The sequence below is a fragment of the Canis lupus genome, chromosome 21, assembly GCF_003254725.2.
Source record: "Canis lupus dingo isolate Sandy chromosome 21, ASM325472v2, whole genome shotgun sequence".
Taxonomy (NCBI): domain Eukaryota; kingdom Metazoa; phylum Chordata; class Mammalia; order Carnivora; family Canidae; genus Canis; species Canis lupus.
This window is the reverse complement of record NC_064263.1, coordinates 3,953,272-3,969,425: the sequence shown is the minus strand read 5'-3', so window position 1 is coordinate 3,969,425 and position 16,154 is coordinate 3,953,272. Positions and strand designations below refer to the sequence as shown.

General features: G+C 37.1%; 1 pseudogene; it reads left to right on the top strand.

Moving 5' to 3' along the window:
* The first annotated feature begins 258 nt into the window (after positions 1-258).
* LOC112643203 (60 kDa heat shock protein, mitochondrial-like) lies at positions 259-15,291 on the top strand (annotated as a pseudogene).
* Positions 15,292-16,154: the final 863 nt, after the last annotated feature.

Sequence of the window (16,154 nt, the reverse complement as noted above, 5' to 3'; positions counted from 1 at the left end):
AATACAAAGATGGCAGAAGAGTAGGGGTCTCAACACACCTGGCTCTACAAACTTACCTCAATAACTTTCAAAACATGAAACCTGAACACCTATGAATTCGACTTGAGATTTGAAGAGAGAACGATCAGAATGCAACAGATAAAAGTTTTTGCTTCTAACAAGGTAGGAAGGCAAAAAAAATGAATAAAAATGAAAAAGGATCAAGTGGGGGAGGGGCCCTGCGAGGAGCTGGGCTAAAGCAGAGCAGCAAAAGCCTCCATGGCAGGAAAGCCCAGCCTTGGAGAAATGGGAACTTTAAAAATCCGTGCCAGAGTTTTCCCTGCCAGAAAAGTGCTCAGCAGGTAAATCAGTCAAAATCGCAGGAGGGGCAGTGAAGCCTCCAGATTCCCAGAGCCACTTTAAAAGGAAGTGCACCCAGGGTAAGTGCACTGCAAACTGCCAGCTGATCTTGGTAAAGGGCTTGAATGCCCACTTGGTGGAGCATCTGGGAGATGCATCAGTTAGGCAGGCAGCTCCAGACAGAGGTGGCTGGGCCCATTCCCTTTGGGAGAGGCAGTCCCCCCGGGAGTGCAGGTTCAGCAGCGCAGGGCCCCAGATCCCAGGGTGCCCAAGTGGACACAGCCTACGATCCTGTATCCCCTCTGGGACAGGCGGAGGTGGGGAGGGCACAGGACAGTAGGACTCTCCTGTCACCAGGCACCCCCAAGCTGTGCAGATTAGTGCACCTGCACCGGCCTGGGAGCATCTAGGCCAGTGTGGACTGGGAGACTGCAGTTAGTGACTCATGGGGAGCTGACCGCAGAGATGGGGACCTGGCCATCGCCAGTGTTATTATTCCTCATTGTGTCACCATGTGCCTGGGAGAAGTGGTGTCGCCAGGGGACAGAGGCTTCATGGGGTCAACACTCTCACTCAGCCCGGGACCTGGCAGGAGGCGGGGCATCTCCTCCAGGTGCACACACCTGTGAATCAGCACAGCAGGCCCCTCCCCCAGAAGACGAGCTGGAAGAACAGAGAAAGAGCAAGTTCTTGACCAAGAAGTGCTGGAAAGCTCCAGGACTGAGAGAAAATAGTATATAGAACTAGAGGTTCCTTTTTTTTTTTTTTTTTCTTTTTCTATTATGTTTCGTTTTTATATCAGACTAAAAATTTCCAATATTTTTATCTCTTTTCCCACCTTAACTACATTAAAATCCTGTGAGGAAAGGTTTAGGAAAATAAATGATCGCCTCAGATGGAAGAATATACATCTAATTGGGATTCCAGAAGAGGCTGAGAGAGAGAGAGGACCACAAAGTATATTTGAACAAATCATAGGTGAAAACTTCCCTAATTTGGGGAGGGAAGCAGGCATTCAGATCTAAGAGATAGAGAGGACTCCCCCCAAAATCAATAAAAACCGTTCAACAGCTCCACATTTAATACTGAAACTTGCAAATTCCAAAGATAAAGAGAAAATTCTTAAAGCAGCTCGAGACAAGAGATTCTTAACTTCTATGGGGAGAAATATCATATTAACAGCAGACCTCTCCACAGAGACCTGGCAGGCCAGAAAGGGCTGGCAGGATATGTTCAGGGTCCTAAATGAGAAGAACATGCAGCCAAGAATACTTTCTCCAGCAAGGCTCTCTTTCAGAATGGAAGGAGAGATAAAGAGCTTCCAGGAGAGGCAGACCCTGAAAGAATATGTGACCACCAAACCAGCTCTACAAGAAATATTAAGGGGGACTCTGTAAAAGAAAGAGGAAGCCCAAATAAATAATCCACAAAACCAGGGACTGAATAAGTATTATGATGACACTAAATTCATATCTTTCAATAGTAATTCTGAACGTGAAAGGGTTAAATAATCCCATCAAAAGATACAGGGTATCAGACTGCATAAAAAAAAACAAGACCCATCTATTTGCTGTCTACAAGAGACTCATTTTAGACCTAAGGACACCTCCAGCCTGAAAATGAAGGGGTGGAGAACCATTTACATTCAAATTGTCCTCAAAAGAAAGCTGCAGTAGCAATCCTCATTTCAGATGAATTAAGGTTTATACCAAAGACTATAATAAGAGATAGAGAGGGACACTATCTCATACTTAAGGGTCTATCCAACAAGAAGACCTAATAATCATGAGTATTTATGCTCCTAATGTGGGAGCTGCCAAGTATATCAATCAATTAATAACCAAAGTAAAAAGATACTTAGATAATGATACACGGCACTTTCTGCAAATGACAGATCTTCTAAGCACAACATCACCAAAGACACAAGGGCCTTAAGTGACACACAGCCCCAATTAGATTTCATAGATATCTACAGAACTTTACATCTGAACGCAACTGAATACACATTCTTCTCAAGTGCAAATGGACCTTTTCCAGAATAGACCACATACTGGGTCACAAATAAGGACTCAACTGATACCAAAAGATTGGGATTGTCCCCTGCATAGTTACAGAGCACAGTGCTTTGAAACTAGAAAGCAATCACAAGAAGAAATTTGGAAGAAACTCAAACACATGGAGGTTAAAGAATATCCTACTGTTAGATGAATGGGTCAATCAGGAAATTAGAGCAGAATTAAAAAGATTCATGGAAACTAATGAAAATGAAGATACAACTATTCAAAATCTTCGGGATACAGTAAAAGTGGTCCTAAGAGGGAAATATATCACAATAGAAGCCTCCCTCAAAAAATGGAAAAAACCTCAAATAAACAACCTAACCTTGTAGCTAAAGGAATTGGAGAAAGAACAGCAAATAAAACCTACACCAAGCAGAAGAAGAGAGATAATAAAGATTCAAGCAGAACTCAATGAAATAGAGACCAGAAGAACTGTAGAACAGATCAACAAAACCAGGAGTTGGTTCTTTGAAAGAATTAATAAGATAGATAAACTATTAGCCAGTCTTATTAAAAACAAAAAAGACTCTAATTAATAAAATCATGAATGAAAAAGGAGTGAACACAACCAATACCAAAGATATACAAACAATTTAAAAAACATATTATGAGCAGCTATATGCCAATAAATTAGGCAATCTAGAAGAAATGGACACATTTCTGGAAAACCAGAAATTACCAAAACTGCGACAGGAAGAAATGGAAAACCTGAACAGGCCAATAACCAGGGAGGAAATTGAAGCAGTCATCAAAAACATCCCAAGAACAAAAGAACAGGGCTAAATGGCTTCCCAGGGGAATTCTATCAAACATTTAAGGAAGAAATAATACCTGTTCTACTAAAGCTGTTCAGAAGGATAGAAAGGGATGGAATATTTCAAACTCATTTTACAAGGCCAGCATCACCTTAATTCCAAAACCAGACAAAGACCCCACCAAAACGTAGAAATATAGACAATATCCTTGATGAATAAACATGTATGCCAAAATTCTCACCAATATACTAGCCAATAGGATCCAACAGTATATTAAGAAGATTATTCACCATGATGAAGTGGGATTTATCCCTGGGATGCAAGGGTGCTTCAATACTCATGAAGCAATCAATGTGATAGATCACATTAACAAAAGAAAAAACAAGAACCATAGGATCCTCTCAATAGTTGCAGAGAAAGCTTTTGACAAAATACAGCATCCATTCCTGATCAAAACTCTTCAGAGTGCAAGGATAGAGAGAACATTCCTCAGTATCTTAAAAGCCATCTATGAGAAGCCCATAGCAAATATCATTCTCAATGAGGAAACACTCAGAGCTTTTCCCCTAAGATCAAGAATAGAAGGATGTCCACTCTCACCTGCTATTCAACATAGTACTAGAAGTCCTAGCCTCAGCAATCAGGCAACAAAAGGAAATAAAAGGCATTCAAATTGGCAAAGAAAAAGTCCAACTCTCCCTCTTCGCAGATGTCATGATACTATATATAGAAAACCCAAAAGACTCCACTCCAAGATTGCTAGAATTCATAGAGCAATTTGGCAGTGTGGCAGGATACAAAATCAATGCCCAGAAGTCAGTGGCATTTCTATACACTAACAATGAGACTGAAGAAAGAGAAATTAAGGAATTAATTCCTTTCACAATTGCATCCCCAAAGCATAAGATACCTAGGAATAAACCTAACCAAAGAGGTAGAGGATCTATACCCAAAAAACTACAGAACACTTCTGAAAGAACTGAGGAAGACACAAAGAGATGGAAAAACATTCCATGCTCAAGATTGGAAGAATAAGTATCGTGAAAATGTCTATGCCACTCAGGGCAATTTGCACATTCAATCCAAGCACTATGAAAATACCATTGACTTTATTCACAGAATTGGAACAAATAATCTTGAGATTTGAAAATGGAATCAGAAAAGACCCCAAATAGCCAGGGGAATATTGAAAAAGAAAACCAATGCAAGAGGCATCACAATGCCAGATTTCAAGTGGTGTTACAAAGTTATGATCATCAAGGCAGTGTGGTACTGGCCGAAATACAGACACATAGGTCAATGGAACAGAATAGAGAATTCAGAAGTGAGCCCTCAACTCTATGGTCAACTAATATTCGACAATATAGGAAAGACTATCCACTGGATAAAGGACAGTCTCTTCAATAAATGGTGCTGAGAAAATTGAACATCCACATGCAGCAGAATGAAACTAGATCATTCTCTTACATCATACACAAAGATAAACTCAAAATGGATGAAAGATCTGAATGTGAGACAAGATTCCATCAAAATCCTAGAGGAGAACACAGGCAACACCCTTTTTGAACTTGGCCACAGCAACTTCTTGCAGGATACATCCATGAAGGTAAGAGAAACAAAAGCAAAAATGAATTATTGGGACTTAATCAAGATAAAAAGCTTCTGCACAGCCAAAGAAACTAGTCAACAAAACTGAAACCTACAGAATGGGAGAAGATATTTGCAAATGACGTATCAGATAAAGGGCTAGTTTCCAAGATCTATAAAGACCTTATTAAACTCAACAGCAAAGAAACAAACAATCCAATCATGAAATGGGCAAAAGACATGAACAGAAATCTCACAGAGGAAGACATAGACATGGCCAACAAGCACATGAGAAAATGCTCTGCATCACTGGCCATCAGGGAAATACAAATGAAAACCACAATGAGATACCACCTCACACCAGTGAGAATGGTGACAATTAACAAGACGGGAAACAACAATATTTGAGAGGATGTGGAGAAAAGGGAGCCCTCTTGCACTGTTGTGGGAATGTGAACTGGTACAGCCACTCTGGAATACTGTGTGGAGACTCCTCAAAGAGTTAAAAATAGAACTATCCTGACCCAGCATTTGCGCTACTGGGGATTTACCCCAAAGATAGCAGTGAAAGACCGAGGCACCTGCACCCTAGTGTTCATAGCAGCAATGTCCACAATAACCAAACTGTGGGAGGAGCCTCGGTGTCCATTGACAGAAGAAAGGATAAAGAAGATGTGGTCTATATATACAATCGAATATTACTCAGCCATCAGAAAGGATGAACACACACCATTTACTTCAACGTGGATGGAACTGGAGGGCATTCTGCTGAGTGAAGTAAGTCAGTCAGAGAAGGACAATTATCATATCATATCCCCGTTTCACACATATGGGGAATATAATAAATAGTGAAAAGGATTATAAGGGAAAGGAGGGGAACTGAGTGGGAAAAATTAAAGAGGGAGACAAATCACGAGACACTCCTAACTCTGGGAAACGAACGAAGGGTTGTGGAAGAGGAGGTGGGAGGGAGAATGGGGTGACTGGGTGATGGGCCCTGAGGAGGGCACCTGATGTGTTGAGCACTGAGTGTTGTACTATATGTTGGCAGATCGAACTTCAATAAAAACGATTGAGAAAATAAGTAAATAAATAAATGTGGTAATATTGGCTTAAGCTTATATTAGCTAATTAACGAATAACATAATTTCTGTCTTATTATTAAAAACAGAAGAGCAATCAATATTTTCCATAATCCTACTTATATTTAACTTGAAGTGTGTCCTATTGTTATAGATATGTGCATATGCATGCATGCACAAAAGCAAGCATTCTTGAAAACTGTGATGAGCATTATTTTCATCAAGTGATTTATCTTGGATCACAAAAGAATGTGACAATCTATATTTTCAAAGTTCTTTATTTAATGAGGAGAGTATCACCTAATATATATTGTTTTTGTGGAATAATCTTACTGACAACATATACTGAACCTCCAGGACATACTAAGTGTGGTAGATAGACTCTTCAATTGGTCCCCATTATTTCCCATCCTGGTATTTAACCTCTATGTGATTCCTTCTGCTCTTGAATATAAGTGGAACCTGTCAACTTCTAACCAAAAAGATACAGCAAAGGTGACAGGTTGTAAGTGATTACATGTACTTGATTATGTTATTATATCATGTAAGGTATTAGCATTAATTTTTTCTGGAGTATGTTTATCCTTTTGGTTTTTAAGATGCAAACTGCCATATAGTGGGATTCGCAAGATGGGAGGCCCATTTGATAAGGAACTCCACATAGCTTCTGGAAGCTGAAAGCAGAGTATGGATGGCAGTCATCAAAAAACTGAAGTGCTTATTCCTAAAACTACAAGAAAACTAATTCTGCCAAAAATGTAAGTGATCTTGGGAGATTTTTTATTGGTGAGTCTCAGAGAAAACCACATCCAGAGCCATAACATTGTCACCTTGTGAAATCCTAAGCATAGCATCCAACTAAGCTATCCCATTTCCTGAACAACAGACACTGAGAAAATAACTATGTGATATTTTAAGCTGCTTAGTATGTAGCAATTTCTTATCCAGCAGTAGAAACTTAATATGCTACATTTATTTGTTTTATATTCCTTCTCTTTATTTGGTTACATGTTCTTAGAAGACTAGATCATGTCTTCTGTTTTGGATTCACCTGTTTTTAAGGGGTTTAAAGGTAAAACTTCAAGGTAACTTCTATTAATATATAGTATACTGATAATACAAATATACATACTCATGTATGATATACTATTTTGTAATTTTCCAAGTGCTCTGATATGCATTCTCTCTTGTAATATACATTACTCGTGGCAAATACAGAAACGTATTATATCTACTTCAGAAGTGAAGCAACTAAGGTTCAGATTTAGGAGTAGCCCCCACTGAAGTCTTAGAGGAAGTAAACCATGATGATAACAAAAGCACTAATTGACTGGAGCCAGATCACAAGTCTTGTCTTTAATCAAAAACTGGTTGGAATGCAATCTAGGCTCTGTGCAGGGCTGCTTCAGTTTATAACCAAACAGGCAAACAGGAAACAAATGAGCAAGCAAATTGCTCTGATATCTTACTTTTCCATGTGTACCTAGGCTTGTCAGCCGATATAGTCTAATACTAATTAAGGAACCCACCATGACAGAAAAGTGCAGAACTGAGACCTTTGCCTTTTATTTATTTTTTATTTTTTTAAAGATTTTTTATTTATTTATGAGAGTGCACAGAGAGGAGAGAGAGAGAGGCAGAGACGCAGGCAGAGGGAGAAGCAGGCTCCATGCACCGGGAGCCCGATGTGGGATTCGATCCCGGGTCTCCAGGATCGCGCCCTGGGCCAAGGGCAGGCGCCAAACCGCTGCGCCACCCAGGGATCCCGACCTTTGCCTTTTAAACTATTATTCTAGGGTAATTGCCACAACAGCACTATGTTAGTACTGTGTAAAGGACTCTATGCTATATCATGTTAAAAATACTAGGCTCTATTTTTCAAGATCATCACATTAAAATAATTCCTGGCCATCTATCTATCCATTAGGTTACCATCCTAGTGTGATGTTATTTATTTTCTTTTAAAAAAATCATTTATTACATGCCTACTATATACTACAGTGTTTTAAAAGCATTAATCTTACAGCAATTCTCTTAAGTAATACTATATGATAAAGAATTCGGCTTGTTTTTGTTCCTAGTTCTTGGGAAGAAGATTAAATATTGGAACTTCCTGGGTGTAGGCTTGTCTTTGTTATTCAAGGTGAGCCTTTGGAGTACACCTGAGTTCATTCTTTTCCTCATAAAAAATCTTTACCTTCACTCTGTAAGTAGGGCGCTGTTTAGGTTTCTATAAGAATCTGTGCTCAGAAATTTAATTTTTTTTTTTTTTTTTAGTATAGTTGGGACACAAAATTATACTAGTTTCAGGCATTAGACATAGTGATTCAACAAGTTTTTATGTTATGTTATGCTCACCACAGGTAACCTATCACTGTCATCATACAACACCATCATTGACTATATTCCTTATGCTATGCCTTTTATTCCCATGATTTGTTATTTCCTTTACTGTAAAACTGTATCTGCCACTCCCCTCATCTATTTTTACTCATCCCTCCACACCTTCTTTCTGGCAACCATCAATCTGTTCTCTGTTTTTATAGGTCTGATTCTGATTGTTATTTGTTTGTTTGTTAAATTCCATATATGAGTAAAATTATATGATATTTTCCTCAGTCAAGTTTATTTTACTTATTTCAAATGAGATGGTCTCATTTTTATGGCTGCATAATATTTATATATATGTGTGTGTATGTGTGTGCCACTTTTCCTTAATTATTCAGTGATTGGATAGATGCCAAGATATAGATACTTCTATATCTTGGCTATTGTAAATAATGCTATAATAAACAGAGGAGTGAATATATCTTTTAAAATAAGTATTTTCATTTTCTTTGGGTAAATACTTAGTAGTGGAAATATTGTCTGTTTTTAATGTTTTGAGGAACCTCCATAATGTTTTCCACATTGGTTGTATCAATTTACATTCCTACCAACAGTGCATAAGGGTTCTTTTTTCTCCACGTCTGCGGCAACACTTATTTCCTGTCTTTTTTATTTTAGCCATTCTGATATGTGTAAAGTGATATCTCACTGTGGCTTTGTTTTGCATTTTCCTGATGATTAGTGATGTTAAGCATCATTCATGGCCATCTATATGTCTTCTTTGGAAAAATGTTTATTTAGGTTCTCTACCCATTTTTTAATTGAATTGTTTTTATGATGTTGAGTTGTATAAATTCTTTATACATTTTGGATATACTCCCTTACCAGATATATCAATTGCAAATATCTTCTCCCATTCAGTAGATTGCCTTTTTCCTTTTCTTGATGGTTTCCTTCACTGTGCAAAAGCTTTTTATTTTGATGTAATCCCAATAGTTTATTTTTGCTTTTGTTTCTCTTACCTGAGAAGGCATATCTAGAAAAATGTTGCTACTCTGATATCAGAGTATTTATTTATTTATTTATTTTATTTATTTATTTTTTTTGCTGGGTTTTTAGTTTCAGGTCTCACATTTGGATCTTCCATTTTGAGTTTACTTTTATGTATAGTGTTCGAAAGTGGTCCAGTTTTCCCAGCACTATTTATTAAAGAAACTATATTTTCCCATCTCAAATTCTTACCTCCTTTGATGAAGATTAATTAATCATGTAAATGTGGATTTATTTCTAAACTCTATTCTGTTCTATTGATCTATGTGTGTACCATGCTGTTGATTACTATATCTTTGTAGTCTATCTTGAAATCTGGGATTCTGATATCTCTAGCTTTGTTCTTTCTCAACATTGGTTTGATTATTCAGGGGGTCTTTTGTGGTTTCATACACATTTTAGTATTATTTTTTCTAGTTTGTGAAATATGCTATTCGTATTTTGATAGGGATTGCACTCAATCTGTAAATTGCTTTGGGTAGCATGGACATGTTATTAATATTAATTCTTCCAATCTATAAGCGTGGAATATTTTTTCATTTATTTATATCATCTTCAATTTCTTTCATCAGTGTTTTATAGTTTCAGGGTACAGGTCTTTAACCTCCTTTAATCTTTATTCATTTTGGTGGAATTGTAAATGGAATTGTTTTCTTAAATTTTCATTATGCTATTTTGTTAGTATTAGTAATTAGAAACACTATTAGTATACATAAATACTATTGATTTCTGGTAGCATGGTTTTATTTCATTTATACTAGCTATATTTATAAAAGTATCTTTTTAACATCAAGTGAATCAAAAATTTAAATTAGTGTCTATCAGCTTCTATATTTTATTTTTTAACTGTAACTTACATTGAACATTTCTTGGTTTTCCTAAGTAGATTTTCTACATGTAATTGTTCACCTTTCACTTGCAATTTTTAATTAAGAAAAGTAGTTTAAACATCACTAAAACTTAGATATTTCAACTGCATAAAAGTTCACACTTTTACTCCATTTCTAGATTTGGAAGGTAATTGACCATGAGAGATTGTCTTTTCTTTTTTTATGACTTGTCCCATTTTGCTAAGAGAGCATATTTGGTAACTGTGCAAATAATTCACTGTGCTTTGTGATGAGCCACTTTTAGCTTTTGTGGTTTGTACATGGCCCTCTAAGGCATCCCAATAGGATAGTGACTACACTCCTGAGGGAGGCTGTAAGTTAGCGTGTTGGGTCAGCATGGTGCCATTTTAAAGAATGTTTGTACAATCTATGGACTTATGGCTTACATAAAGAAGTCTGGCACACAGCAGGTGAGAGTAAATTTCCTTTTCTCTGATGTTGCTGAACTTACAAGGCAGTCAGGGACAAAAAGTATAAGTAAATATCTGAAGTGATAAAAGAAAGTCATAGAGACCTTCCTAACTTTTCTAGATTTTATTCCTACTATTTGGGACTTACATCTAAAACAAAACAGCTTCAACTAACTGCTTCTGACAAATTCAATCTTTTCCTATCAAGGTACTTTAATAAACTTCACTAACTTTTTTTTATTTTGGTAAAATTACCTAAAATATACATGAGTAAGAAAGGCATATTGTGGTTTAAAGTCAATTCTTAATATGGTAACAAGTTCTACAGGTCTATTGATTCAATCATTAATTAATAATTTTTGAGCACTTATTATGAATCATATTTGGGAGTGGGAACGCAATAAAGGGAGAGGGAGGGCCAGGAAATGAGTGCAAATTGTGTGTCAGACCTTGAACCCTAGGCTTCCCTTGTTGGGGGTAAATTTTTTCTTGTTCTATTACATATGTTAACTGTGCTTAATAGGATGTATTTTCTGCTTGTAATGGAAATAACATTTCCTGGGATAGTCAAATATAACAACTAGACTGTGAAGTTTAAACACACAAAGCAACAAATAGAAATATTTTTTAATTGAATTTCTCTGCCCAAATTTTGGAATCACATCCCTCTCCTGAAACAAAATTTCTCTTATCTACTTTGTGTCTATTCAATTTCCGGAGCATAACTTTGAAAGGTCATCAAAAATTGAAAACCAAGAAAAATCTCAAATCCATTAATTTACCTTTATGTATAAGTGAGGAAATTTTGGCACAGTGTAGCTAAGACAACATGCCTTTGAACTATTTTGGAAGTTATCACTTAGCTGGCTTTGAAGAAAGAGGACTGTTGCTGCTCAGTCTGTATAAGTCTGGTGCCTCTGAGCAAGATGGAGCTATAAATGATAATTGCCCTGTGACTTCCACCACTTTGTTTTTGAAAATCAAAGTATTTTTTCTTGTTTGCAAATGAAGGGAGAGAAATGCACACATGCTGAGAGAAAGCTGTGAAAAAGTTTGGGCTATGGTAGGAGGTGTTTAAGGCACCTAAAAAGATAAATGGAGAGAGGAAAAAGAGAACTATAAGAACATGTAGTACAAATGAGATAAATCATGAGAATCTGTTCAAAGAAAGAAATATTGAAGGAACAACAGCAGGAAGAACAGAACTTGAGCCTCCCACACGTTCATTCTGGCCCAGGTCCAGCCAGAGACATAGTGAACACATTTGATATAACGTTTTGAGGGGAAAAATGAAAGCGAGGAGAATATCAATAATTCAATAGTGTGTAGAGCCAAAGGAAAAAGTTAAAAATAAAATCAGATAAAAAACCCAACCAGTAGTTTTGCCTCTTCCTAGCACAAAGGCTATCTGAAGAGATCTTGAAAAATGGAGAAAAAGTGGGAGAAAGGAACCTAACACCAAGTACAATCTGTGTGGTACTGAGTTCCACATGCATTATATTATTTAATTCCCAAACAACTCTGAAGTATAGTTACATTCCCCTCTATTTTTGTATAGGAAAATTGAGGCTCAGGAGATTTTTGTTGGCCCTAATACAATAAGCTGAATTTCAAATATGTCTAATAATTAATTAACACTATTACTCAGTAAAATTCTGCAGCATTCTGCTCAGAATATTTGGTAGAAATATTCATTACTCAATCTGACTCATTTTTCCTGCCATCTATATTTAAAAAAGTATACCCACCTACACAAAAATACATATTTAAAATAGCACAGGGTCATGAATATCAAGCCCTAAACTGTTTGTTGGAATCTCCATGTGCTATGGCAAGCTAAGGGTGAGAGAGTTGATATAGGCTGGAGTTATATTACAAAGGATTCATGGATGAATAACATGGACAGATAACAATCTGAAAGGGGGGATGCCTAGGTGGCTCAGAGGTTAAGTGTCTGCCTTTCAGGCTCAGGGAGTGATCCTGGAGTCCAGGGATTGAGTCTCGCATCGGGCTCCCTGCGAGGAGCCTGCTTCTCCTTCTGCCTGTGTCTCTACCTCTCTCTGTGTGTCTCTCATGAATAAATAAATAAAATCTTAAAAAACAACAACAACAAAAAACAATCTGGAGGGGGATCAGGTGAGTCCTAGTATAACTAAAGGGGAAATGGATGAATCATGTAAGTCTTGATCAGACCCCATGAATTGTGATATTTCACATTTTGAAACGAAGAAATTAAAATTTACTAGAGATAATAAAAATGGTGAAGCTTTTCTACAAATATAATTCAGAAATTAGTTCGTTCATTCGTAAATTGAACTTCTATGGAGCACCTACTATGTGGCAAACATATTTTAGCCAACAGAGTGTAATCATGATTAAGGACTTGAGACAGACTGACTATTCTAGCCCTCAAGGAACACACTATCTAGTGAGGAAGATGGGTAGATCATTATTATGAAATGTGTTTAACATACTATTAGGAATATGAGGAACAGAAGCAAAAAAATATTTACTCTTAGTCTGAAGGCTGACCTAAAGCCTCCATGGTTTGATAAGAAACAAATACATTGCTACAGTCTTTAAGGGTCTTATGATTGCCTGTATACTTCACTGTTAACATTGACCTGAAGGGTAAACACCAGGGGAATCTTGCAAAAATAGTTTTATATGTTGAAATTTGAAGAAACGTTTGCAGTCTGGTACTCCCAGCATGCCCCTTTCCCTTTGATTACTAAGCATATAACTATCAGCCTCACACAGCAAAAAGTGAAGCTATTTCTGCCCACAGGTCCTGTCCCTGCACTACCTAAATTAACTTAGTGAGTTACACTGTATACATCTCAAGAAATTTTTCTTAACCACGGCATTTGAAGACTCCACATCAAGATCATGAAAGAGAAGCATTAACTAATTTGCAGGAAGTTAGGGACAGTTTTATGGGAAAAGATATATAGATATTAGATATTTATCTAGATATTTCATAGAGAAATTAAGTTTCTGTCAAATTAAGATGATGGAGAAGAGCCCTCACTTGTCTCTGATGGCCTGCCTCATGGCCCCACACCCTGCCACTGCCCTGCAGATATGCTTCAATTACTCACAGTATTCACCAAATCAGGCCAATGTCCACAGCACTGGCTCTTCATTTCACTTGGGCCTTTGTCAAAGGTCTAAAATTTGGTGCAGATGCCTGGGCATTAATGCTTCAAGGTGTAAACCTTTTAGCCAATGCTATAGCCCTTACAACAGAGCCAAAGGGAAAAACAGTTATTATTGAGTTGGGGAAGTCCCAAAGTAACAAAAGATGGTGTGACTACTCCAAAGTCAATTGATTTAAAAGATAAATATAAAATTATTGGCACTAACCTTGTTTAAGGTGTTGCCAATAACATTTTTGAAAAGACTAGGGATGGTACCACTACTTTACTGTCATAGCACACTCTATTGCCAAGGAAGGCTTTGAGAAGTTGAGCAAAGCTGCTAATCCTGTGGAAATCAGGAGACATGATGTTAGCTGTTGATACTGCAATTGCTGAACTTAAGAAGTAGCCTTCAGTGACAACCCCTGAAGAAATTGCTCAGGACCCAAGATTTCTGTAGATGAAGACAAAGAATTTGGAAAAAATCATTTCTGAGGCAATGAAAAAGGTTAGAAGAAAGGGTGTTGTCACAGTAAAGGATGGGAAAAACACTAAATGATGAATTAGAAATTATTGAAAGCATCAAATTTGATTGAGGTTTCATTTCTCCATACTTGAGTAATACATCAAAAGGACAGAAATGTAAATTCCAAGATGCCTATGTTCTATTAAGTGAAAAGGAAATTTCTAGTGTCCTGTCCATTATGCCTGCTCTTAAAATTGTCAGGGCTCACCGTAAGCATTGTGTGTGCTGAAGACATTGATACAGAAACTCTGAATACACTCATTTTAAGTAAGCTAAAAGTTGATCTTCAGGTTGTCAAAGCTTGAGATTTAAGAACCAGCTTAAAGACATAGCTGTTGCTACTGGTGATGCAGTATTTGAAGAAGGAACTGACTCTAAATCTTAAACATGGTCAGCCTCACAATTTAGGAAAAGTTGGAGAGGTCATTGTGACCAAAGATGATGCCATGTTCTTAAAAGGAAAAGGTGATGCCATGTCCTTAAAAGGAAAGGGTGACAAGGCTCAAATTGACAACCATATTAAAAGAAATCATTGGGCAGTTAGATATCAGAACTAGAAAATATGTAAAGGAAAAGCTGAATGAATGTCTGGCCAAACTCAGATGGAGTAGCTGTGCCGATGAAGGAGAGTAGAAAAAGTGATGTTGAATTGAATGAAAAGAAAGAGCTATAGGTGCCTTCAATGCTACATGAGCTGCAGTTGAAGAAGGCATTGTTCTAGGAGGGGGTTGTGCCCTTCTTCAGTACGTTTCAGCCTTGGATTCAATAATTCCAGCTCTTGAAGATAAAAAGTATGGTATAGAAATTATTAAAAGAATGCTCAAAATTCTTGCAGTGAGCAGTGCTAAGAAGGCAGGTATTGAAGGATCATTGGTAATTGAGAACATTATGCAGAGTTCCTCAGAAGTTGGCTATGATCTTATGCTTGAGATTTTGTGAATATAGTGGAAAAAGGAATCATTAGTACAAGTAAGGGTGTAAGAACTACTTTCTTGGATGCTGCTGGAGTGGCCTCTCTGTTAACTAGAGCAGAAATTAATTACCAGAATTCTTAAAGAAGAGAAGGACCCTGGAATGGGTGGAATTGGTAGAATGGAAGTGATATGGGAGGTGGCATGTTCTGATTCCTAGAATAGTGCTCTCCCATTATTAATGAACTATAAGAGGAAGCTCAAGGCAGTGGTCCTCAATAGTAACTTCAGAGAAGCCAGTTGAGGGAAATGACTGAAGATAAGACTGGCTGATATTTAAGAAAATCACTGTAGCCATCATTTACTGGTCTTACCTGACAACATGTGATGGTTTACTGCTGTCATTTACCATGCCTACAGGAAATTTATTTTATATTTTTGAATAAAAAGACATTTGTATATTCCTGATAAGCAAGTACAAGGGCCGTGTGCCAATGTATTGCTTTCAACTTAAATCACTGAGACATTTTCACTACTACTCTGTTAAGATTTTAGTGCTTGCCACAAGCAGATGAAAAGTAAAGGAGCAGCCTTTCTGTGGAGAGTACAAATAATCGTATATGAAGTAGAAAAATACCCCACTATGTGACTTTTGTATAAGAAGAATTTGCTTAAAGTTAAAAGACAAAGGTGATAAGGAAGACATTCTTGATAAAGATGGTTTTAAGGAGGAAATTGGGGAATTCCGAGGTGAAAAATACCAATGTGCTTTGAATCTTTCCTTTGCCACTTAGTCACTCTGAAACCTTGGGTAATTTCTTGATTTCTTTGAACTTCAATTTTCTCATCTATTATGTGGTCATAATAAAATCCTCTACAAAGGATGACTGTGAGCAATAACCAGTGTGAGTTACTAAGACATCCAGTCTGAAACGTGATGATCCTTTTCTTCCATGCATATTACCTCTATGCATCTGATGTCTCTTGAGTCTGACCTTCAACATTGAAAAAGGAGAACCTATTCTAAACTTGCTTAAAAACTCTGTTAGTTACTTACTGCTATACTCAAAGGACCC